At 45.9% G+C, this 24,550-nt stretch overlaps 1 long non-coding RNA gene across 1 annotated transcript in view; it reads right to left on the bottom strand.

The window, feature by feature from the left end:
* The window catches only part of LOC112917034 (uncharacterized), a 146,940-nt gene that overhangs the window by 25,610 nt on the left and 96,780 nt on the right, over window positions 1-24,550 (bottom strand). The window contains exon 3 of the long non-coding RNA XR_011995574.1: window positions 24,279-24,431. This is a non-coding gene — a long non-coding RNA (uncharacterized lncRNA). The remainder of the gene's footprint in view (window positions 1-24,278; window positions 24,432-24,550) is intronic.

Genomic DNA, 24,550 nt, shown 5'->3' on the forward strand with positions numbered 1-24,550 from the left:
GTCTTTAAAAAAAAAAAACTTAAATGTCCCATCTGAAGAGTTTTGGCAACTGTATGCACCTGTGTAATCATCATCTCAAGACACAGATATTTCAACATTTCCAAGCACCCCAGTTCCCTCACAGGCCTTTCTGGTCAATCTCTGCCTCCCTGCTTCCAGAGGCAACCATTTCTGATTTCCCTGATCATAGATGAGCTTGCTCATTCTAGAACTTCACACAAATGGCCTCATAAATATATTCCCCAGTCCCATTCTTCTGTCTGGCTTTCTTTTTTGCTCAGTATAATGTTTTTTAGGTTCATCCATGGTGTTGCAGGTATTAGCAGTTTGTTATTTTTTTGTTGGTGCATAGTATTCAATTGTTTGAGTATATCACTTTAAAAGAAAAAGGCCTATTCTCCTGTTGATGAACATTTGGTTTGTTTTAGAGTATGGAGCTATTATAAATAAGTCTGTTGTAGACACTCTTGTACAAATCTCTGTGTGAACATATGCTTTCATTTCTCTTGGGTAAATAATTGTGAATGGAATCACTGGGTCACAGAATATACACATTTGTAAGAAACTGCTAACCCATTTCCAAATGCTTGTGCCGCTTTGCCTTCTCATCAGGAATGTATGAGAGGTCCAGGTGTTCAGTATCCTCACCAGCACCTGCTATTAGGCGTCCTTTTCACTTCAGCCACACTACTGGACAAGAAAGCATACCTCACTGTGGTTTTAATTTGCATTTCCCTGAAGACTAATGACGTTGAGGAACTTTTCATGTGTTTATTGGCCATACGTGTATCTTCTTTTGGTCAATCTCCATTCTCATTTTTTAAGTTGGCTTGTCATTTTGTTTTGTTCTGTTGAAGTTATTTATATATTCTGAATACAGTTCCTTCATCAGATATATGCATTTCATATACTTTCCTTCTGTGGCTTGCCCAGTCATTTTCTTAATGGAGTCTTCAGAGGATAAAAAGCATCTTTTTTTTTTTTTATCACATTTGACAAGCAATTCATTATTCTTTCTATTCATGGTTTATGCTTTTTTTTTTAAACAACTTTTTTTTTTTTTTTTTTTATGATAGGCACACAGTGAGAGAGAGAGAGAGGCAGAGACATAGGCAGAGGGAGAAGCAGGCTCCATGCACCGGGAGCCTGACGTGGGACTCGATCCCGGGTCTCCAGGATCGCGCCCTGGGCCAAAGGCAGGCGCCAAACCACTGCACCACCCAGGGATCCCCTGGTTTATGCTTTTTGTATCCCATCTAAGAAATTTTTGCTTACCCCAAAGCTGTGAAGAAATCCTCCTATGTTTTTTTCTGGAAGCTTTTTGATTCTAGGTTTTACATTTATATTTATGATCCTACTCAAATTATGATTTTTTAAAATTATAGTAGTTTATTAGAGCCATAAGTACTAAGGAAACACTGAGATTTTTTAAAAGATCAGACTTTACCTAAGCCTCAGGCTGAAGAGGTAATATCAGTTCAAAGAAAGGGCCTTTGTTAGTGTCATGGCTGACTGACCACAGGCCACAAATGGTTGGTATAAGAACTACCAGCCAAAGAAAAAGCTATGTCAACTTCCCCAATTACTTCCAATTACTAACTCAGACAACCATAGCATGACCTTACAATGGCCCTGGGAACCATAGCAGGTCCCAGAGGATGGCCCTAGGATGATCACCAGGAGATGACACTCAGGATGCAGGTGAGTCCTGCCCCATGGAGGCCCAGCCAACCATCAGAGGCATCCTTACACTGACAAGTTGGAAGATGACATGACTTTAGGCAGCTCCTTGTGGCTGGATGCAGCCCATCCTAAAGGTGGAAAGGCCTGCTTGCAGCAGACATCAGAGCCTTCCACCTGGCCCAGAGACAGCCTGGACAGTTAAGACAGTAGGTCTAGAGGTCTAGTGATACGGGAACCAGGGTGAGAGGCATGAGGAGATGTGGCAAGGAGGAGAGGCAAAGGTTGTGATCTTAGCAACAAAGGCTTGCAGCCAGCCTTTGAAAGCCTGATCTGTAAGCTCACCTGGTAGCTAGGGCCTGTGAGATGTGTTCTTATCTCAAGGATACACTAAGGATGTCCCTCTCTTGGGCCCTGGGAGAAGGCCACTGGGGTGTTCTGTTTGTCCTGGAGACCCTGCCACAAACTAAGTGCCTTGCTGGCTCTGCCAGCAACCCATAATACATCTTGTCTACCCTCTTATTATGTTGGGCCTGGCTCTTCTTTATCATTGCACTGGTTAATATGAACTGGCTAAAACTAATATAAACTGTGTTACATTGCTTTGCTCTCTTTCTCTGTACTTTCAAAGATGAATAGGACTGCTAGGACTCACAGAAGAGCAGGTCCAGGCTCTGGCAAAGGAAGCTTTCCAGCTGCCCACACTCCACTGGTCCAACTTCTCCAGAGAAAGGAAGAGATGTGCCAAAGTCACACAGCTCATGAGTGATGGCATAGGGATTTGAGTCTGGGCAGTCTGACTCTAGAGTCATATCCTATCCCAAGGAAATGAATGGATCAGTGGTTTCTGATTGCTCCTTGGTTGCCTGAGCAGGCTGGTGCAGGACAAAACAGAGACTGCAGGTCTCTTGGTGCACTGTTTATGGGGAGCCGCTGAAAATCACCACCCACCAAGACCAACAAGCCTAAATCTTGGAGGCCAAGTCGAGCTGGTCCTCCAGAGGGGGCAATGTCTGCATCATTTCCTTCACTGGGAGGGAAGCATCACGTGAGGTGGCCTGTGACACTGTAGGTTAATCCAGAACTTGGAGTTTTTAAAAAACAAAGTTCTTTGCCTCTGATTCTCTTACAAGAGATTCATTCCAGCATCATTTCTAACTCAAATAATTTTGAATGTCAATTGTGTGTCTTTAATGAGCCTAGAAATTTTCATAATTACCCTTTTTTTTCAAAGCCATAATTATAGGTTTGAGTATACGCTACAGACAAGAAATTTAAATAGCACTTTTTACACACTTAGGCATTCTACTTCTTTTTCCTTTCAATAAATAAATAATTAAAGCTTCCAATTATCCTTCTATTATCTTTCTTTTCTCCTTGAGGTAAACTCTAAGATATGAGACTCTAATTGGTGCCTCATCACCAGGTCATGCGTCCCACCCAGCCCCATCTCCCTGCCCTTTCAGGGCACCTTTGTTTCCCTGGCACTGGTTCAGAGGGGAGGTCACCATGAACTGGGACAGGCTTCCCATCTCCAAGCACAATGAATGGCAGGGGGTGAGAAGGGTTGGCTGGAGTTGATCTCCAGCATTGAAGGCCCAGGCTAGCCCTGAGCATACCCAGAGACCTCCCACAGGTGTGCAGGGAGCCACAGCCCCACAGGGTATTGCACTGGGAACAGAGCCTCCCAGATCAGCCTCTTGCTGTGTAAAAATCTGCTCCTGGTGCTACTCCAGAACCTCCCTTAGTTCCTTGGCACATATTTGAATTTGCATGCAGGTGGATGGGCAGGGTGGGGACAAGACAGGGGCCAGGGAGACCACAACTCTTGATTCACTCATTCATTTATTCACTTACTCATTCTTCACTGAGCATCAGTGTCCTGGAATTCACAGCCAAACAAATCTCTCTCCTCATTCACACTTACTGTATGCCTGGCACAGAATTTGGCACAAAGGATCCAAAAAAGGGTGAAACTCAGATCCTTCTCACTCAGAGCTCCTCTACCTCCTGGCAAGTACCACGAAGTTTGGCATGACTCCTGGCCCCACCGCATCCTCAGGGAGGAGGGCTTTGCTTCACCCCACTTTGGCTCATCCCCTCTGAGCCAAGTCAGTCTGGTCCCTACCTAGTGGTCTTACTGTTCTGTGGTCCCTGAATACTGCCTGGCATTCCTGGGTATATCTTCAATGAGCTCATGCTGGGCACTTTCCATGCATGGCTTGCGTTCTACTCTTCAAAACTGCCCATGGGTATAGATGTTATTGTCTTTTCTGGTGAAGAAACTGAGGCTCAGAGAGATCATATTTGAAGCATGCCCTGGGACTCTGATCCACACATCTCTTCCCTGGACTTGCTTTGTCAAGGCAGGCTAGAAAACGAAAATGTTTCTTCTTGGGTTTTGATAGGCTGTTCGGGCTAGGAAGAGGCAGAGATCCTGCTCTTGGTGAGACTTTAGTGTTTTCTCTCTTTCCAAAAAACAAAAAATCAACCTCCCTCACATCCCATTGCTGCTGGGAATTTATCTACTCTGAGCCCAAAAGCCTATGTCCTGGGTAGGTTGTGGCAGGAACAAAAACATGTGGCCAGCATCAGAGGAGACTCCCAAGAGTGTCTGTCCTGCACCAGGCTCCAAGAGGAAAACAGCTGCCTCCAGGACAGGAGGCAGGAGGAAGGTGCCTGTACAGCTGCCCTGAGGTAGGAGGCCAGCCAGAGAGAGGCCCCTGTGGGTGGAAGGTAGCTCTTTGTCAGTGAGCAGAGGCTGAAGAGAAAGGGGTCGCCCAGGCCTATGTGTGCATCGTTTTGGCATACCAGCCCCAGGAGGGTTGGGCTGCTTCCATCCTAGCTCACCATCCTGCAAAAGCCAGCTGTAAAAACAAAGAAAAAAAACAATCCTATAGTCCTAGGAGACTTAGCAAGTTAAGTTCATTGTCAAACATTTACTGAGCACATAGTCTGTGCTGGGTGCTAGGTCTTACTCTCAGAGATCTTATATTCTCATAAGGGGAGACTGACAAGAAGCAAGAAAAAACAGTAAACAGGACAATTTCTGAGAGTGATGAACTCTGTGAAGAGAATGACTCCTGAAGAGAAAGGTGACAGCTTTGGATTGGGTGCTCAGAGAAGGCCCCACTGTGGAAGGAACCACTGAGTTGATCCACAGGTAATAGGAAGCAGCCAGCAAGAACTGGAAAAGAGTGGTCCAGGCAGAGGGACCAGCTAGCACCACTGCTCCAGGGCCCAGGCAGGCCTGTGCTTTGGAGGAGCAGGAAATTGCGAATGGAGAAGCTGGAGAAGCTGAAGGGCATGAGGAGAGCAAGAGGTGATGGGGCTTGAGAGGTCAGCTCATTCTGGCTGCCAGGCAGACAGTGAACTTCTGGAGAGTGAAAGTCAAAGCAGGCAGATGGGAGCTGATAGAATTCTGATTTTAGAATTCAGCCATTTCCCAGAAGAATTTCCATCCCTAAATATCTAAGCAGTGTCATGCTTAGAGGGAGACTGGCTTCATCTTTATATTCCTCAAAGTGCAGACTGCTCAGAGTGTTTGACGGTCTGCAGCTCTCTCTCCATGGAGCCCATGGCTAGGGCTGGGCCTCGGGAAGCCTGTGTGGGCGGGACACATCCGTGCAGCCGGTGGCTCAATAAAAATAGTAAATGCAGCACACCAGGCCACCCAGGGGACCGGCTCATTTCATCCAGAAGCCAAGAGCCTCCTTCACAGTCTGTCCCTGTCTCCATATAGGCCTGCTGTGGTCCTGCCCACTGTCGTGGCTGCCTGGTTTCCTGTGTGTGAACAGACCGCTACTAGGGCTGCAAAGGTGAGCAGTGACCTGGAGTTCACCACCCACACTCTCCTCATTGCCTTTCAAGCATGTCCTCTAAAAGCATTTGATAAGGAAATGGCTCTTTCTCCAGAATATTCTATCCTTCTGGACCTGGAAGGCTGTAGGACAGAAGGTCCAGCAGGCTTCTCTGGACCTGGGAAGGTCGTCTTCTCATATGCACTTCACATACTGCAAGTCAGAGCAGGACCCAGGGTGCAGGAAAGGGGATCATAGGGTTCTTATTCAGGCTGTGAATGGCACTGTACTGTAACAGCCCTTCTTCCTTTCCTCTCCTCTCAGACCTGGCCTGCCTCATATGGCAGGTGCTTGGACAGCAGGCCCTGAAATGGGGATGGTGGCAGCTGTGCTTCGTCTGAATCTCCACTCTATTCAACTGGCAGTGGCTGCTTTGAAAAAGGTGTTAACAAGACTTCATATCATGCATTGGTTCATGAGGAAAGAATGAAGTGATAGATTAATGATGTCTGCCCTGATCGTGGGAGAAGACTGTAGGCATATGTGCCTTTATTTGCCAATCCTGTCACAGGCTGACAAGTCTGGAGACATCAGTTGGAGAATTGGCATCCAACTCTATCTTCCTCTGTGTAGCTGCCCACCTGGAAGGCTGCTGTGTGGCTTGGCAGAACCAGTTCCCAAATTCCAACCTGCTCAGGTCCCTGTGGGGCTCCCAGCACAGGCCATACCAAAGAGAACTTCCCAGCACTACCCAGGCCTGACCCAGTCCTTTCCTCAACTCAAAATTCCCTAATCATATGGGCACTAAAGCAGGTTTCTAACCCAGAACTTCCTTGGGCAGGGATCCTCCACAGAAGACTAAGGAGCTTCAGATCCCTGCTAATAGACCAAGCTAAGTGGTAGGAGTTTTAATTAAATAAAATGTAAAGAAAGTTTAACATTAATAAAGTCTCAACAAGTTATTAAAAGTCTGCTCACAAATCGAATAAGGAAAACCATGTTGAAAACACACTGCAAAGACAAACACTTTTGAACTTTGAGATTAATTACTCAGTTTGAGCTTTTGATTCGATCTTAGCGGCTAATAAGGTCCATTAAAAAATAATAAATTCAAAGGTATAGAGGCACTTTCTACTCCAAATATTCAGTACTCAGCTTCAGCTGGAGACAGGCTGATCAAACCCAGCTCCACTTGAAAACAAATACACATCTCTAGTTGAGTGGCAGGCTTAACAAGCAGTCACATTCCATTTTAATTGCTAGATTATTAGCAAAGACAGCATCTCCACAGATGACTGCAGTGCATATAAATTGGGAGTGAGATACTCAGCTATGTAACTTTTTCCAAAGAAATGCACACACGTAGACAGGGCCAGCTCATCTCAGCTCTCAGGGGTGGTGGCAGTTGTTCTTTGCCCATGGCTCCTCCTCTGGGGCACTTTTTAATAGCAAATAACCCTCTGAAAGGATCAAGTGAGGTAGAATTCTGTAACACTAAAAAGCCTCAACAAAACCATCCCAGATTATCTATTTCTTCACCGGCATGAATGATTATTCAAAACAGGTTTAATCAGCAAACAAGATAAAGCTATTCTCAGGGCAGCACATTTGGCCCTCCTGGCTGGCTCTTGAAATGGGGCCCACTTTCAGATAAAGAACTAATATGAGCTATTGTCTGTCTCTTTTCTGAAGATATTTGAGCTTGAACAACATAATCCTCGTAGCCCCCTTGGGTAGGACTCAGGACTTCTCTGAGCCCTCTGGGCTGCTGCAAATAAAGTGGAAGAGCCCCCTAAAGCAGCCACATAGAGCAAGGGGCAGATGATAAATGGGTAGCACTTCCAGACAGGGACCCTGTCTGGGCTCCTGCCCACTGCCTGGCACTCAGCTACCTACTTTCACCCAATCCTCATGCTGCCCTAGGCAGTGGAACACCTCTAGACATGGAAGCACCAAGGCCACATCCAACACCTTTGGTTTTAGACATTCTGCAGAAATTGCTAGACAGGAAATAAGGACTCCCCAAAATATCAGGGTCCTTTATAGGGTGACCACACTGGTCACCAAGTTTACCTGGGCTTTTTCTAGTTTTAGAGCTGACCCAAGCCCTGCATCCCAGGTTGCCCATTAGTGTCCAGGATGGTTGCTCATTTAGCCTATTTCTAAATGTCCAAGGAGCACATGCCAGATGCCTTGAACAGTGCCTCCCACTTCCAGGGAAGCGACTGGAGAACCATGGAGCCTCCCTGGAATCCCTAGCTTGCTCCCACTACCCACTAGCTCTGCCTGCCATGGGACAGAGTACCAGACCACGGTTTCCCAGGATAGGCCAGCACCAGCTGCCATCCTGGCCTTTGATGGCCTGGCCCTGGGTGAGGAGCCTTCCCCACATACAGGGCTCCGAGTAACAGGCATATCTGTGAGTAAAATTTATGATTCGTGTTTCCACTGGAGTTAACCTTTTAACCCTGGGAGTGCTTAATTGCCTTTTCCAGGTTTTGCTGTAATAACCAGCTTGACTCTTGCCAATTTTGGCTGAACTGAGAAATACTGAATGTGTGACTGGAAACGGAAAGCTCATTACTTGATACTTGATACAGCTTGTGCCAAATCTTTAATTCATTAAATTCACTCATTGTGGCATCTTTTCCTAACGACAGTCAGAAATTTCCTTCATATGCAAACTTCCCAACTCAGGGGGTATCTTCAAAGCTAATTTTTTATAAAAATGCCTTCCCCTAACACATTTAGGGGAAACTCCTGGCTATAAATTACAGGACAGCTTTGGAATTCTTGGTCTCCTGGTCTCTCCCAGAGGAGATCCGTCTTTCTATTGGGGCCTCCCGGGCCCCACACTCCACCTTCCAAAGTAAGCACAGAGTAAGGTGCAGACATCTGGTTCCTGTTTCTGGATTCAAAATTGATCTGCTGGGTGATTCTTGGCAAGTCACTTAACCTCTCTGAGCTTAAGTTTCCCTAATCCTGTCTCACTAGACACCTCTCATGGGGAGGGGGCGGGTGGCCAATTAATGAGCAGGTGTTTTAGAGAAGGGGGACTCGGCCTATGGCACAGCAGAAGCAAATCCCAAGGAAAAGAGTGGACAGGTTGGGGTGGGGGATAGAGGCAACTGAGAATCACAGCAGAGCAGTAGCTAAATCCTGCAGAACTTAAGTGGCTTGAAGCAGGAAGAAGTTATTTCTAGAGCCACTCATTTTATTCCAAGACAATCAAATCTCCTTGCATAATTTGGGACCAAGTGTCACTGCTCTTTAAAGCATAGCTCTCTGGAGCAAATTCCCTCCACAGAGTATTCCCCAGTTCACTTTGGCTTATGCTGGCTGCGTCCTTTCCTGAATGGTTCCACAGCTCCGTGTGAATCTTGACCCTTTCTGATGTCTTACAGCATTCATACACTGAAGATCCCACATGCCACATGCTTTACAAATCTAATCACCTTCTGCCCTCTCTTACATCAACTTCAAGGGTTTGGTGTTACTGCCTCCATTCTGTAGGTAAGAACACTGAGGCACCAAGGAGATTTAGCAACTTTTGGGTGAGCAAGTCATCCTGGTTTGTCCAGGTCGTACCTGGATTTATCACTAACGTCTCTCATCCTGGAAAACCCCTCAGTCCCAGGCAAACTAAGTCACCCTAGTTTGAACCAAATGCCTGGTTGGCCCAAACCAGGGCTCTTTCTCCAGTGCTCCACACTCCTTCCCCAATCCACAGTCCCAGGTCCCCAAGAAGACATAGACTCCCTGAGGACAGCGGCTAGCTCTTCAAACTTTGTTGTTTAAGAGGACCCGAAATAGAGCGGGACTGGGTTAATATTGGCCAATTTGACTCCTGTTGACATCCACCCCCACTGAGGGCTCAGCCAGGCTGAGGTAGGGGTGGCAGGTGGTGAGCATATCCATTCACAGTACCACTTACTGCTCGTTTCGCTACACAAGTGACAGAGACCATTGCTTCTCAGTGAACTCACAGGGCCCACAGAGGCAGACAACTTTCACGAGTCCTGTTGCAGGGGACGAGTGCTTGCTCCTCATGCAGAGTGCTGGTACTTCAGCCTTTGCTTTTGGCACGTTTACAATAAATCTGAATGTCAGAATCAATATTCCCTGGATAACAATCTCCACCTTCCCTCATGGAATCAGTTCTTGAGCAATTTCTTTCCATTGGTGTTTATTTGGGGGGTGTAGGTTTTTTTTTTCCAAGTTGCAACATACTGTTCCATGATAGGTACCTTCACAGACATCCCTGCAACCTTAATTAATCGCTAGAACACTGGTTGCTCAGGCATAATCTCCTGTAGGGACGTCTCTATGATCTAGAGACCAGGCCCCCAGTAAGGTCAACCTCTCAGCTATGCCCACAAAGGCTGTATCAAAAAGCCACAGAGAAGTGAGTAGCTCTCAGGAAGCCCCTGCACCACAAGAGACGCACTCAGGACAATGGCAGACACAAGAAGGGAAAGGTAACAAAGTGGAGAAGAACTTTTGGTAGCGGGCATGGCAGTTAGAGGCCACTTCCTGCAGAGCCAAACAGCCTTGCTTACTGCAGGAGCCCCAGAAAACATTCCTAAATATAAGAACTCAGGAAAATAATGCCTATTTAAAAAGACAAGCCTGAGTCTTTGAGTCTTTATGAAATGGTGACTTGTGTCTGAGATGCTCTATTTGCTAAGCAGGGAAGGGAACATATTGTTGTAAAAACAGTAACAGAAAAAAATAAGACTTGTCCGAAGTTGATTTGAAGGAAATTGCAAAAGAAAGATTTCAAAAATGCTTCGAAGTAACCGTAGTGGAAAGATAAAATGAGGACTTAAATACCCAGCCTCAGTTTCATAGAAATCTCATTCATCTGAACACCATGTTACTCAACTTGGCAGTGAATGAAGCATTTTCCATGTATAAACATCCCAATTCTAAGTGCAACCATGAAATCTGAGGATTAATCTTTTGATAGATTATGACTTTTATAGAAAAACACACCTAATGATTTTCAAATAGGTGGTAAAGTGCTCACCTTCTCACTCAGTCTGCAGGTAAACTTTCTGAAGAGTGAGATTCTTTAATGTCGGCTTTCTTCCTAAATTCCCTGAGGGCTTGCTACTGACAGCGCAAGGACACTGAGACTCAGCCTCACAGGTATGGAGAGCCTGGGTGAGCCAAGCCAGTCAGTCATGCTTTCTTAGCACATTTAAGAAAAAGTTATCATGGCATGGGTTCTGCTGAGAAGTTGTTCTTGTCAGGTTTCTACTGCTTTGTAGAAAGCATTTTCTTTCTTTCTAAGTCAGAGCCTTCACAAATAAATGAAGCCCCTCCCAGAGTTATCACGTGTGACCCCCAGGCAGCTCATCTATCCACCCACCTACCCACCCACACACTTCACCCATCCACCCATCTATCCATCCATTCTTCCATTCAGCTGTCCATCTAACTATCCTAACTATCCATCTGTCCTCCAGCACACCTTTACTGCATGCCTCCTGGGTAAACGTGAGTCCAGGGGAGAGATCCAGTGGTCCTGCCCTCACAGTACTCTCGGTCTAATGAGAGACACTCGTGGAAGGAAAGGAGAAGCCTAAAATGTGCTGTAATACAGCATGCCAGGGCTGATCCTGGAGGGAGCAACAGACTCACACAAGAGAGCCAGAGAAAGCTGTTTCTTTCTCTGAGGAGACTACTCTGAGACTTTACAGGGTAAGTGGGCATTAGCCTGAGCATGGGTCTCCAAGGAAGTGAAGGAGGCTCAGTGTGGCTGGAGTGGGAGCAGCAAGAGGGAGAGTGCCAGGGAGAGGGGAGGGCGGAGGGGTAAAAGAGGGACATATAGAGTAGTTTAGACATTAGTGCATTTAATCCTCTCAGCAACCCACAGAGATCTCTATTATTTTTGTTAAGATTTTATTTCTTTGAGAGAGAGCACAAGCAGGGGGAGGAGCAGCAGAAGGAGTGGCAGACTCCCCTCTGAGCAGGGAGCCAGATGTGGGGCTCAATTCTAGGACCCCGGGATCATGACCTGAGCTGAAAGCAGATGCTTAACCAACTGAGTCACCCAGGTGCCCTGAGATCTCTATTATTTCCCCCATCGTACATATAAGGAATTATACCTCAGAGAGGCTAATAACAAGATGACATAGTTGTTAAATAACAAAGAGAAGACTTAAACCCAGGTCTGTCCAATTCCAGTGCCTCTGAAAATGAAGAGTATGCTCCACAAGAAGCTCTACCCAAATTCAGGGTGTTATAGCTCCCGGGACAGTCACCTGAGAGAAAGATGAGAAATAGGTAGATCACACTAAACCAAGCCTAGGTAGAAAAGTTCCAGAGAAACTGCAGGTCTCACTGCCTTCTCAAAAGGTCCATAAATATACAACAGTTTCTGTGTCTACCTAGGTTAAAGGGTGAACTTGTCAATTTATATCACAAAGTTCTGATTTTCATCCTATGAAAGAGTTTCTACCAATCAATAAGAAAATGGCCAACTAAGGAAAAATCAAATAAAGGCTGTAATTAAAATGTTTGCAGAAAAGGTGATGCAAATTGCATTTAAACTTAACAAAAAGACACTCTCATTCATAAAAAGAGAAATGCAAACTGAAACTACCACGACAAACTATTTTCAACCCTTCAGACTGGGAAAAATAGTTTAATAACATAGTATTGGCAACAGTAGGGGAAACAGACAAGCTCATAGATTGCTGATGGGAGTGTAAACTGATATAGCCTCAGTGGGTGGCACTGGATAGTATCTTCCAAAATAAAATGTGCATATTCTTGGATCATGCAATTTGTCTATAGGATATACTTGCACATGTGTGAAAAGACAAATCCATACAGAAGTGGATGTACTTCTGAAAGAACGCTAATACACTAAAATGTCCATCAAAGGAGAACTTAAATTATTCTATGCCCACACAATGGACACTCTTCAGCCATAAAAAATGGAGTATAGAAGCTATTTATGTACTGATGTAAAACAATCAAAATCTACTATAAGGTAGAAAAAAGTCATGTAAGAGCAATGTGCATAATATGCTGGTAAAGTGGGTGCTGGGGTGGGCTCATCCAGATTTGACAGCTGCTGGGAGTGTTGGAGGGACCCCAAGTTCCTCTCCAGGGGATTGCCCAGTGCTGAAGAGAGAAGCCTCACAAAAGATTATGCCTATTTGCAATGACTGATCAAAGGCCTGCCCCCTCATATCCCACACTGGGACAACTCAGAGGGCCATTCTGGCTCCAGAGCTCCCTGCGGGGCTGAGCCCCTGTTATGATAGCATTGCACTTAGAATTTCTCCCTCTGGTCAACCCTGCTTCCCACTCTTCCTCACAGGTGTTTGCTCTTGCCTGCCAATCTCTACCTTAGAGTCTGTTTCCATAGAACCAACTGTTATGGCTACCACTTGAGGGCCGGAGGGGAGGAGGAATGGGAGTAGGGGTAGAAAGATTATCCATTTACATGCCTGCCTAACTGTTCAAAAAATACTTCTAGAAGCATATGCAAGAATGTGCAATATGGATTAACTCTGGGGAGGGGACCCAGTGGTTGGGGCCGGGCTAAGAGGGAAGAAGACCCTTTTAGTTTTTTTGAAATTTGTATCATGAGCATATGTTACCTATTGACAAAATAAAGGAAGTAACAATGCCTTAAAGTGAAAGCAGAAGAGGTTTTAAAAAACCTAACCAGACTCTTCCAATCATTAGGTAATTGCCAGCATTCAGCAGGAAGTATCCACCAGCCTGAAACCAGAGAGTCTGAGTTACTCCCTGGCCTGCTGATACCGCAGGGAGGACACTACTCCTTTTCCATTTCAAACCCCACAAAGACATCCTAAATCCAAGCCGGGCTAGGAAGGAGAAATGTTTCTGGTAGGGCATCTCTCCTTGGGCAATTGTCAGGGCTGCTTACAAAGTGCAGGCATCACCAAGGGAACTTGGGCCTTTGGCGCTAACCTGAATTACCGTTCAGAGGACTGGAAAGTACAGGGTAGTGTGTGTCTCTGGTCAGGAGCACTTTGATGATGATGGAGCTGACCTTCCCACCAGGCCCATTTCTGGGAAGACATCTGAATGCCTGGCCTTGCCCCGCCTTGGTGCTGCTGACCACCCAGCTCTTCAACACATATTTGGTGGTGTGCTTTTCCAGATGCTTCCTCCAAAGAGAACTTCTGCCTCCACAGTGAGCCAAGCCCTTGCTTTTAGAAGTTTCTTCCTCATCCCATTTATGAATATATAACTGAAACATTCTAAGGGAGATCAGAGGAAAATTTCTCAGCAACTGCTAAGTCAGCAAGAATGCCAGTTGGCAGAAGGAGACTGGGAGTGGAGGCACTTCTCAGCTCTTGCAGATCCTGGGAGACTAGTAAATATCTGATGCCAACAATTCTGGTCCTAGCCACACCATAAAATGCCTTTATGAGGCCTGACTCTTCTCCATGTACTAGATCTCTCCTCATTCCCAGACCTTTCTGCACTCCTGCCCTCCCCCCATTCCTTGGCCAACGCTGATTAAACCCACGGTATTTTCTCCATTTACATTCTGTTGGCAGCAATGTGCATTATCTGGAGGCATCATCTGGGCAGTGGAGGTCTGTGATCAATGCTGGAAGCAGAAGTAGTGTTAACAGTGGAAAGCCATTCTGGCCGACCCCTCAGAGGCTTCCCCAGAGGGACTTCGGGTCTTAGAAACAGCCATAGTCCTCCAGTGCTGAGAATCCCTTCCTCCTTCTCCCATTTAGCCACAGCATGACTTCTTCTTCTTCTTCTTCTTCTTCTTCTTCTTCTTCTTCTTCTTCTTCTTCTTCTTCTTCTTCTTTTTTAAGATTTTATTTACTTATTCATGAGAGACACACAGAGAGAGCGAGAGAGGCAAAGACACAGGCAGAGGGAGAAGCAGGCTCCATGCAGGGAGCCCTACGTGGGACTTGATCCTGGGCCTCCAAGATCAGGCCCTGGGCGGAAGGCAAGCACTAAACCGCTGAGCCACCCAGGGTTCCCCACAGCATGACTTCTAAGAAGCAGATTGGTTAGTGATGATTAGTTATAATCATAACAGTCCAGATATGCTATACCTCCCCGATGAGATCCTGGTGGTATAATAGTTTTAAATCTATAAAATAAAAAACTGCACGAGGGCATCATTTTTGCCCCCTTTGGATTATTTCCTACTGTTCATTTTTTAAAAAATTTTTTTATCGGAGTTCAATTTGCCAACATATAGCATAACACCGAGTGCTCATCCTGCCAAGTGCCCCCCTCAGTGCCCATCACCCAGTCACCCCAACCCCCCGCCCACCTCCCTTTCCACCACCCCTTGTTCGTTTCCCAGAGTTAGGTGTCTCTCATGTTTTGTCACCCTCACTGATATTTTCACTCATTTTCTCTCCTTTCCCTTTATTCCCTTTCACTAACTTTTATATTCCCCAAATGAGATCATATAATGACTGTCCTTCTCTGATTGACTTATTTCACTCAGCATAATACTCTCCAGTTCCATCCACATCGAAGCAAATGGTGGGTATTTGTCGTTTCTAATGGCTGAGTAATATTCTATTGTATACATAGCCCACAGCTTCTTTATCCATTCATCTTTCAATGGGCACCGAGGCTCCTTCCACAGTTTGGCTATTGTGGACATTGCTGCTATAAACATCGGGGTGCAGGTGTTTCACTGCATCTGTATCTTTGGGGTAAATCCCCAGCAGTGCAATTGGCATGGGTTCACCTACTGTTCATTTTTATAAAAAGTCCCTTACCTGGCTATTTGAGGCAGTTGGGTTGTCTGCAAACAGTCTCACCTCTTGTCCTTCAAGGAGTGGTGATAGCTAGAAGCCCATCTCAGCACCCTTTCTTCCTCTTGGAGGAAATGTTCCAAATCCCCCCAAAGGATGTGATTGGTGTGCACCCCCATGAGAATGCCCTGCTCATAGGCAAAGTACCCCATGGATTAGCTGATTCCTTTAGTCCTTCATGTAAAGGCATGTATATGTGCATGTCTATATGCATATATGTATATATGGAAAGTGTGTAATTTGTACACTTTAAATATGTGCAATTTGTTTTGTATCAATTCTACCCCAGTAAAACTATAAATAATAATAACTTTTGTAAGAGCTATGGGAGGGGAAAAAAAGGCTGGGGTTAAGTGTCCATTCCCAGAACACCTGGCCAGGCTGTGACTGCCCAACCGTCCTGCCCTGTGCACCTCCACTCTGGCCTGGTCTTAACGCTTAGCAGCTGAGCCTCAGCCTTGACACCTAAGAACCTGACACCTGATATGAGCCCACAGGTTTGAATAGCAATGGTCAAAGTCCCAACACTCTGGCGGGGAGACTCTCTTCCTGCCATTTAACCTGCTTGGTGATGAACTAATGGTAAGAAATAAATAGAAAGAAAGACTTGGGCGGGGGGGAGGGTGGGTTGCGGTGGGAGGGGGGTCTCAGGCACTGATGACAGCTGCACAAAACCTGCTGTGGCTGTGAGCAGTTCAACATGGTCAGCTCCTCGCTGGCTCATTTTGGGCCCAAAGCCCACATTACCTCCTTTTATAAGCTTTAATATCCCTCGGAAACGCTCTCCCTTTACATTCTCCATCTCTTCTCTGGAACTTCTCCAGAGGGCTCTGTGATTGGGTTGCATACAAGTTTCAGAGCTCGTAACTTCCTTTTGGTCATAAATCACCTCTTACACACTCACTTTTTCCTTCTCATTGTTCTTCAATATTAATAGCCCCAAATCCCAGGAGCATTTGAGAACCATTCCAATTTTGGTTAGAAAATCAATTTGGAAACTAGTAGTTGGCTTTGCTCAGACTTCCAATCCTTCTGAGAAGGTCAGTTCCTACAAATTGGCCAAACCAGGGGCGAGGTGGGGGGTGGGGTGGGGGGAAGGGGGCCAGCCTGGTAAACTTCCCCATTTTGAAAATCTCACCATTTTCTCATGAAATGCTAGATACCTTGGTGTCAGTGTTTTTCTTTTAAAACTGTCTCTAAAATTAAAATGTTAACTCTAGAGAGAGAGGGGGGAAAAAAACCTAATGCCTTCTGTTGTGTGATCTGATAGATAATTTTTTAAAAAATCACTCATTTCAGGATAGATCGAATCTATGGTGAAAGCAGAGGAATAAATCTGAAATCTGGTTCTGTTTGTTAAAAGGCTCTGATACTATTTTTAATTTTTTGGAAATACCTTTCTCCTAAATAAGTCCTGCTTCCTCCCCAGGCTGCTGATCTGCAGGGAAAGTGAGAAAGTGTCACATCTCATCAAATGCTGACAGGCCAGGGCTTCCCCCCAAGATAGGAGTAGGGATTATCTGCCAGCTGTTGGGTCTGCCCTCCCCCCACCCAAGACAGCAGGAATATGCATTCAGAGATAAAGGAAACAGACCATTGGTTAGGTTTCCTTAGAAAGACAAAGGAGGAGCTCTTCACACATAGCACATTGACTTGAGTGGTCTACATACCACATCAGAGCGGGAAGTGGAATGAAGAATGCTCAGGCCTAGAGGCTGACACCAAGCCAAGTGACTCTCAGCCAAGGGCACCATGTTGGCAAGCAGGTCTCCCAGAGAGGGAAGACAAGGGCACAGTGTCCACCAGCTCCTTGGGGACCGCCAGCCTCCCAACTCCTGAGCTGGGCTTGCCCAGCACCCTCTGGTCTAATGCAAGGCCTGCTAAGCACATCTCTGGGTTGCAAACTTGAACCCAGGCTTGAAATACATAACTTTCTCCAAATCCTTCAGCCCTCATCCTGTCCTCTATTATTAGAGTCAGATTCTTCATTTTTCACCATACAGCTGCTTAGAGGCCCGTCCATGGGCACTCACTGCATGTGCCCCCTGACTGATCCCCAGGCAGTTCATGTCCCACAGCCACAGGCTCTTGCCTCTCAGCCAAGGGTGGGGCTCAGGTATGGCAGGGATGAATGACTTATTTAGGAGTGGCTCCCTAAAGCTCTCTCTCTGAGACATCATCAACATTTCAAGAGGCTGATAAAGTCCCCTACATCTGGGGAGGGAGGCTATTAATCTATTCATTAGTGTGAAACAATGTCTCTTTTGAACCCGATATGTCTAATTGTGGAAGAGAACAAAGCCTGACAATTACAGCCGGAGACAGGCAAAGAGCATCTGCTCCCATGACACCAGGACTTCTTCCAGGAGGCTCACAAAGCGCTGGAGTGCTCCCTCCTGCCCGCACTGAGGGGGATCCCTACTGGGGCAAAGTGATGATAACAAGTAGCTAACATTTACAGAGTTCTTGCTATGTACTGCACACCGTGCAAACCAGCACGTGTGTACTGGCTGACTTCATTCTCACAACAGCCCTGAAAAGTGAGTAGTTTTGTTTCCATTCTATAAATGAGGGAACTGAGGCTCAACATGACAAAATGCTTTGTCTTGAGCAACACAGCTGGTAAACTGCAGAGCAGGGCTCTGTCCCCACCCCTGGCTCCCAAACCCATGCCTCTTTCCACCACTCTGTGTCTGTCCCTGGACAAGACTGCAGTGCAGTGCCTGGGATCCAGCTCTGGGAGGCCTCCTGGCAGCAGCTCTATTCATGAGCAGAAAAGAGGGTCCACAACGAGTCATTTGCCCTGCGTTCCCCAGAGGACATACCAGATCTGCACTGGGTGAGACGAGATGCTACAGGCTAGCCAGTCAGCAAGAACCTAGAGAGACTGGCCTGGCTAATAGCACCAAGCTGACACTCAAATCCAGGTCCACTGCCTTGAAATCCAGTATGGCTTAGAAAACTTGCCTCCAAGGGCTTCTACACCAGCTTACTAATTCAACTCCTGATCATTGATCTCTGAATTGCTGGGACATCATTCTGGTCATCGAAAGAAGGTTTGTAAAGTACTCATACTCATTTATGGGTAAGAAGTTTCTCTCTGCTGGAACTCCTTGAGGGAAGGAACTTGCCCCGAAGGAGCCCAGAGACTTCTAATTCTGAAGAGGAGCTAGGGATGTGGGTCTTCAAGCTCAAGAAAACATGGTGCCACCCCAGTAGATGTGTGGGTGAGGACTTGCATTACCATCCTTCATCCCTGGGCCTCCGGAGGCCACAGCCAGAGACAGGCATAGAGCCATGCACTCACCTAGATTGCCCATGAGAATGTCAGCTCTTTACTACTGGAGAGTTAATGCTCCTGGAAACAGCCCTCAAATAATGATGGGTGGTGGCATGATGACAAATATCTCCAGCTTCTTCACCACTCAGCATAACTCTGAGGTGTGGCATGCATCATCTTACTGAATGCCCCAGTGCAACTGACATTCAGTTGCCCACAGAAGGAACTCCTGGATTATGTACCTTGACTTGGTGTCCTTCCCTTCTCTACCTCACATCATTACTTCTACCAGCACTACTCCCAATAAACTACTTGTGCTCCAACCTTGTCCCGGGTCTGCTTCGGGGAGAACCCAATCCATCCCCAAGCCAGTGTGTCCTCTCCTACTCTAACCCCAGGGAATCTTCATGTCTCTCTTCTTAGGCTGGACAAGAAAAGCTGGGCAGAAAGGTTCCTTATATTGTGTCATCCTAGGCACAGAAGGTGACCTCCCATGGCCTCAGTATTCTCAAAGGTAAAGCACACTGACAATGTGTGGGTGTGATATGTGGGCATGACAAGAACTGAGTCCTGTGCCTTGTACATACTGAGTGCTCACCACAGGGTAGCTGCCAGTATTAATTTTTCTTCTTCTTTTTTTTTTTTTTAGAATAACACAAGCACTTGTCTTCCCTTTGTAATCGAGCTGTGACTTTCTGAAGGTCACAGACCATGAGTATTTCCTCTCTGCCTTCCCCTTCACAGGTGACACTCAATTACATACTTGTTACATTAAAGTGCTTTGCCTAGAGGTGTTTGAGTAGCTCAGTTGGTTAAGTGTCCCACTCTTGGGTTTTGGCTCAGGTGATGATCTCAGGGTTGTGAGATGGAGCCCAGCCTGCAATGGGCTCTGCACTCAACTGGGAGTCTGCTGGAGATTTTCTCTCCCTCTGCCCTGCCCTCACTCTGATGCATGTGCCCTCTCTATCTCTCTCTCACTCTCAAAAAATAAAATCAATAAATAAGTTGCTTTGCCTATTCTTTGCATTACCTGTTCCTAGATGAAAGCATGCTAATTACACTGTGTTTTTTCAGGCTTAGAGAACAGAACCCTAAAGCACTTCCTGTTTGTTGATGTCTTCAGCTCATGTGTGCTGTTCTGTGTGAGCCCACAGCCGGAGGAGACAGCTGTGAGTTATCTCATGGGTTATGATTTCACTCTTCATACATTAGAATAGTTAGAGCACGTCTCACATGAGGTGTGCCTCAAAGACAGCACCTGTGTTGATCCGTGTCCATGCTCCTCTATGCCAGGCCCATAGTAGGTGCTCATTAAATGTTGGCTATTTGACTGAAATAATCTGATATGAACATGCCAAATAGCACCAGAGGGGCTGCTCTAATGACTCCCATCACTGACAGCTGGATGTAGCCAGAGCCTGACTAGGCTGATTTGTGAGAGAAAATCTCAAAAAATAGGAGGTGACAGATCATCACTAACTTTGGTAACTTTGCCCTCCTAGATACATTTTATGGATGTCAGGTTACATTGAACTCTTCTGAGTATATAAATAGCTTATATTCCATTCTCAAGGCACAGGTCTTAGAGACTCCTTCCTGAGTTTTGATGATCTGGCAATTATGATCAAATCTCTGGCCCCTTGTTAGCACCAACATTGGTTAGCTGAGATTTTAAACACTTGATTAGGAACTACCTCAACCATATCATGACTGCTTATGAGGTGCTTCAATATCTTGGAGAGTAGATGGGGCCATTTCTTGGCCTTGGGCCACTCTACTATTGGACTCTACAACTGCAGAGAGGCCAAGGTAGTGTATTCAACCTCCAGAGATTTAAAAATCAATTCTGTACTTGGGAAAGAGCTGTCACAAAGCACATGCACTTAATTCCACAAGTGGGACTAGGGCCATCCCCAAGTCTCTAACTGTCTGTAAACCAGTTCTAAATCCTGGATGCATGGAGGAATCATCTGGGAGTCTGGCACCTACTCTGATCAATTATATCAGATCTCTGAGCATAGGATGCAGTATGGGGGTGGAAGGGATTCCCAGGTGCCTGTACTATGCAGCTAGGCAGAGTGGAAACTCAGTACTGTAAAGAAAGGATACAAATTCAACCAATTTCCTAGAAAAGAGCAGATGAGAAAAAGCAGGTTAGAAGAGGGAAAGAGGATGGCATGAAAGAGGGGTACCCAGTATATCAAGAAGTAGCAGTGAGGAGAGAGAAGAGAGAAAAATGGTGGAAAATCTGAAAGAAATTTAAAATGCCTCTCTACGCTCCATGTCATGCAGGACACACCTCAGCAGTACACTTGCCATACTGAATTGAGTTCATTTTCTTTATATTAACTTTAGATTAGGAACTCCTTGAGGGAAGGAACCAGATCTGATTTGTCTGTATGCCTCTGATGCTGGCATCGTGTTGGGACAGAGGAAGAGGTAATGAATGTTGGTGAGTAAGTGAAACAACAAAGACTCCCCTCATGGATGCCCCGGGAAGATGTTTCTAAAGAGTCTATGTCAGCGCTTCGCTGACTGGACATAACTTGCAAACAGCAGGGGTTTTTATGACTGAGTCTTCCTTCAAAGACATTTATTTGGCACTCACCATGGGTGCCAGATGCCATGCAGAATGCTTTTAGGAAAACAGAGTTGAAGATGCACAGCATACAGATGGCTGCCAAGGGTGCTGAGGCTCACACAGAAAAGCATGGGACATGTTTCAGAACGCGTGAGACTAGCTAAAGCTCTGGTGGAAGGCATGGGCCGAAATACAGCAGAAGCAAAATGCCTTTTCACGTACTCCCTTTAAGAAGCCAGACAAGGTGTGACACCCATTGGAAACATTTCCTTCCCAGACGATTATACTTTTTCAAAATCTGCTCACAGGGCTGATATTGTTTTCTGGGAAACCCATTCATGGTAAATTCATTCCAGTAACTGTGGATGAGCAAGGCATTGTTACAGCCACACTTCCCACCCAAACTCCTTCCTCCCTGCACTGGCGTCAATACCCTCTGTGCCCTTGCTCCTCCAAAATCAGCAAAGTGGGACTCAAAGAAGACAGCTTTCCTTCTCCTGATAAGCAGGACTTAAAATCCCCAGGTCACTCACAACTCGCAGCTGGGCTCCTAAAGGAGGAAGGTTTTGCCCCCAAGAACTGTCCCTTTCTGATCTCTTCAACAACAGGCTTCTATGAGAAATCAGAATTTGCTAAAGCCCTCGTGTCCTAGACTAAGGGCCCCAGATTTCAGTCATGGCTGTAAGTTGGTCCCTGCTTTAGATGTTCCCCACAACCACAGGAAAACATCTGAGGAACAGAGGGATCTAGGCCAGGAGTGATTGGAATTGGATTTCAATCCTCTCTTCCAACCTGCTGAGTTCTTCCTGAACATAAGCTCTTTATGTGAAAGATATCTAAAGACAGGTGATCACTGGAGTATTTTACTAAAAAACCACACCACTATTTCCTGGTCTAAAATGCACAGATTACTGAAAATAACCCTTGAATAAGTGGAGAAGTTTCCTCTCAGTGGTTCAGTTCACTTAAATAGAGTCTCGCCCCATCCCAGGTGTAGGGGCTGTTTCCTCTGTTTTATGGATGAGACACTAAGATAGGGGAGTTATGAGAGCTGGCTGTGGTCCCCAATGAAATGGTGGCAAAGCAGGTCTACAATCTCCATGTCCTGGCTGTTGCATGGAAGGACCTTGTGTTAACCTGCAGTTCGCCTCTCTCGCCAGGTCATGGCCCGTCAGGAACATCAAGTACTCATGGAGCCCAGGCATATAGCTGGAGTTTCACCAAACAGTGATGGCACTCACAGTGGGTTTAAGGCATTTTATGTCTTCAAGGAGTACACACAGTAGAGAGGAAGAAAAAAGTATCCAAATAACTATACTACTGAGCAGAGCCCACTGAGTGTCCTGTGCAAGGGTTAAATTGCAGGACTATAAAAAAGCATGAGAGCCAACATTCCATCACATTCGGAGAGGAAAGATCAAGTGGATGGAAGCCCAGAAGTCTTAGAGGCAGGACTTGAAGGTAGATCAGATATTTTTATAAATATAATAATCAGAGTTTTTAAAACATAATAATGAGACTTGTATCAAAACAAGTCATTCATAATCCCACTTCCCCACTGCAGTGGAGTATCCATTCCAGATTGGTCCTTGCCCACCACCAGGATTCAGACACATTTGGGCATGCCTAGAGAGCTATGGGGCAGGCCACCAAGACCCTTTTGAAAGTGCATCAAGCGTGACACTCCGGATCAATACCAAAGCCAAGGTGGTAAGAATGAGGAGTCTGTCATAGTGTCTGTCCCTTGGATTGAGTCCCAGCCAAGCCTTCCATAAACACCTATCTAAGCAGCAAAGAGCCGTTTCATTAAAATTACATATCCACAGCTTTATAGAGAATGCAGAGACAGTGTCGTCACTGAGTGTGCCTGGTCGAGGACCTCATTTTTCTCCAGCAGGGCAAGTGCTTTGTGTATGGGCATCTCCTAGCCTGACAGGTGTCTGAGGCTGGGGGGGATTCCATGGGAGAGGCAACTTGTCTGTCAAGGGATTCTTTTGGGGAGCTATGGGAGATTATTCATTCCCAGGAATTTCTGATGCCAGAATCCTACAGTAACAAGCGGAAGTGAGAGATACCTAACCGCTGGTTAGTTCTATAAAAAGTAGCCACATTTTTAACCCCCCACAGAGTAGCCCAAGGAAACATAGCTTACATAACTATGTTTATCTTTGCATATTCTATTCCAGTCCTTATTCATTTGGATATATAACAATCACAGTGCATACTTTTCTATAATTTGCTTTTTCAAATGTATCACCAAATTACAAATTAGGGGTGGGGAGATATGGGAGAAGGCTTTCCACGCAGATGAAACCATATGGCTCTTGATTAGTGGTCATCAACACAGGGAAATTTTGTCTTCCAGGGTAACATGAGGCATTAGGCAGTGTCTGAAGACATTTTTCATTGTTATGACTGGGGAGGTGATGGGAAGAGGCCAGGGATGCTGCTAAACATTCTACTATACACAGGAGAGCTCCCCCACCACAAAGAATTATCTATCTCAAAACATAAAGAATGCTGAGGTTGAAAAACCCTGATTTCTAGGTGCAAAGATCAGAAAGTGCTTTGAAAGCTAGCTGAGTGGGGATACACTGAAGCTACCTCAGTGGGTGTTCCTGGGAGGAAGTGAACATATAGATAGGGACCTGGAGGACACCCAGACAAAGACCCTTCGAGGAAAGGGGAGAAGAATGGTTATAGAGACTAAGGAACAGCTAATAAAATCAGTGCCATAGAGGGCAACAGTGCCATGAGGCCTAAGGACAGGATGAGGCAGGTCCAAAGGTACAAGTTGGCACAGATGAGGAAAGCTGGGGGAATGAAACCTGTGCCCTCCACAGGGATTGCTGGGATTTCAACTAGGATCTGTTGGCCCCCAGTCCAGGGCTCTTCCCAGTGGCTGTATCACACTGCCTCAGGACCATGTGGGTCCATGAATGCCTCTTGTTGGACATAAGCAGGCTGGCTGGAGCTGTACTATCGCAGACACAGAATGATGATTAACAGTTACCAGAACAGAAAGAGTCTGGTGTCATACAGAAGCTTTCTTCTTTCTTCCAACATGAGCTGAAAGCCCTCTGGGGGCCATAGCAACGGCTTCTGCACAGAGTATTTACATTTAACAAATAAATACTGCTTACCTCCTCCTTGAGCAAAGCCCTTGGTGGTGCCTCCTCAGTGGGGAGCTGAGCTGGCCAAGGGGCTGCTGGAAACTTGAGCTCATGAACTGCAGAAGGGAAATAAACATCAAAAGGGATGGATGCTCTGCCTTCCTCATGAATCCAGACACGCAACTGTAAATAAGCACAAGACGATGTCTTTCCCTTTGAAGAATGACAATGAGGGACAGGCTGGACAATACCCTGCCATAGCAGGGATGTGTTGAGTGAAGACGTATACGCTATAAATGGAA

The sequence above is a fragment of the Vulpes vulpes genome, chromosome 12 (assembly GCF_048418805.1).
Source record: "Vulpes vulpes isolate BD-2025 chromosome 12, VulVul3, whole genome shotgun sequence".
Classification (NCBI taxonomy): domain Eukaryota; kingdom Metazoa; phylum Chordata; class Mammalia; order Carnivora; family Canidae; genus Vulpes; species Vulpes vulpes.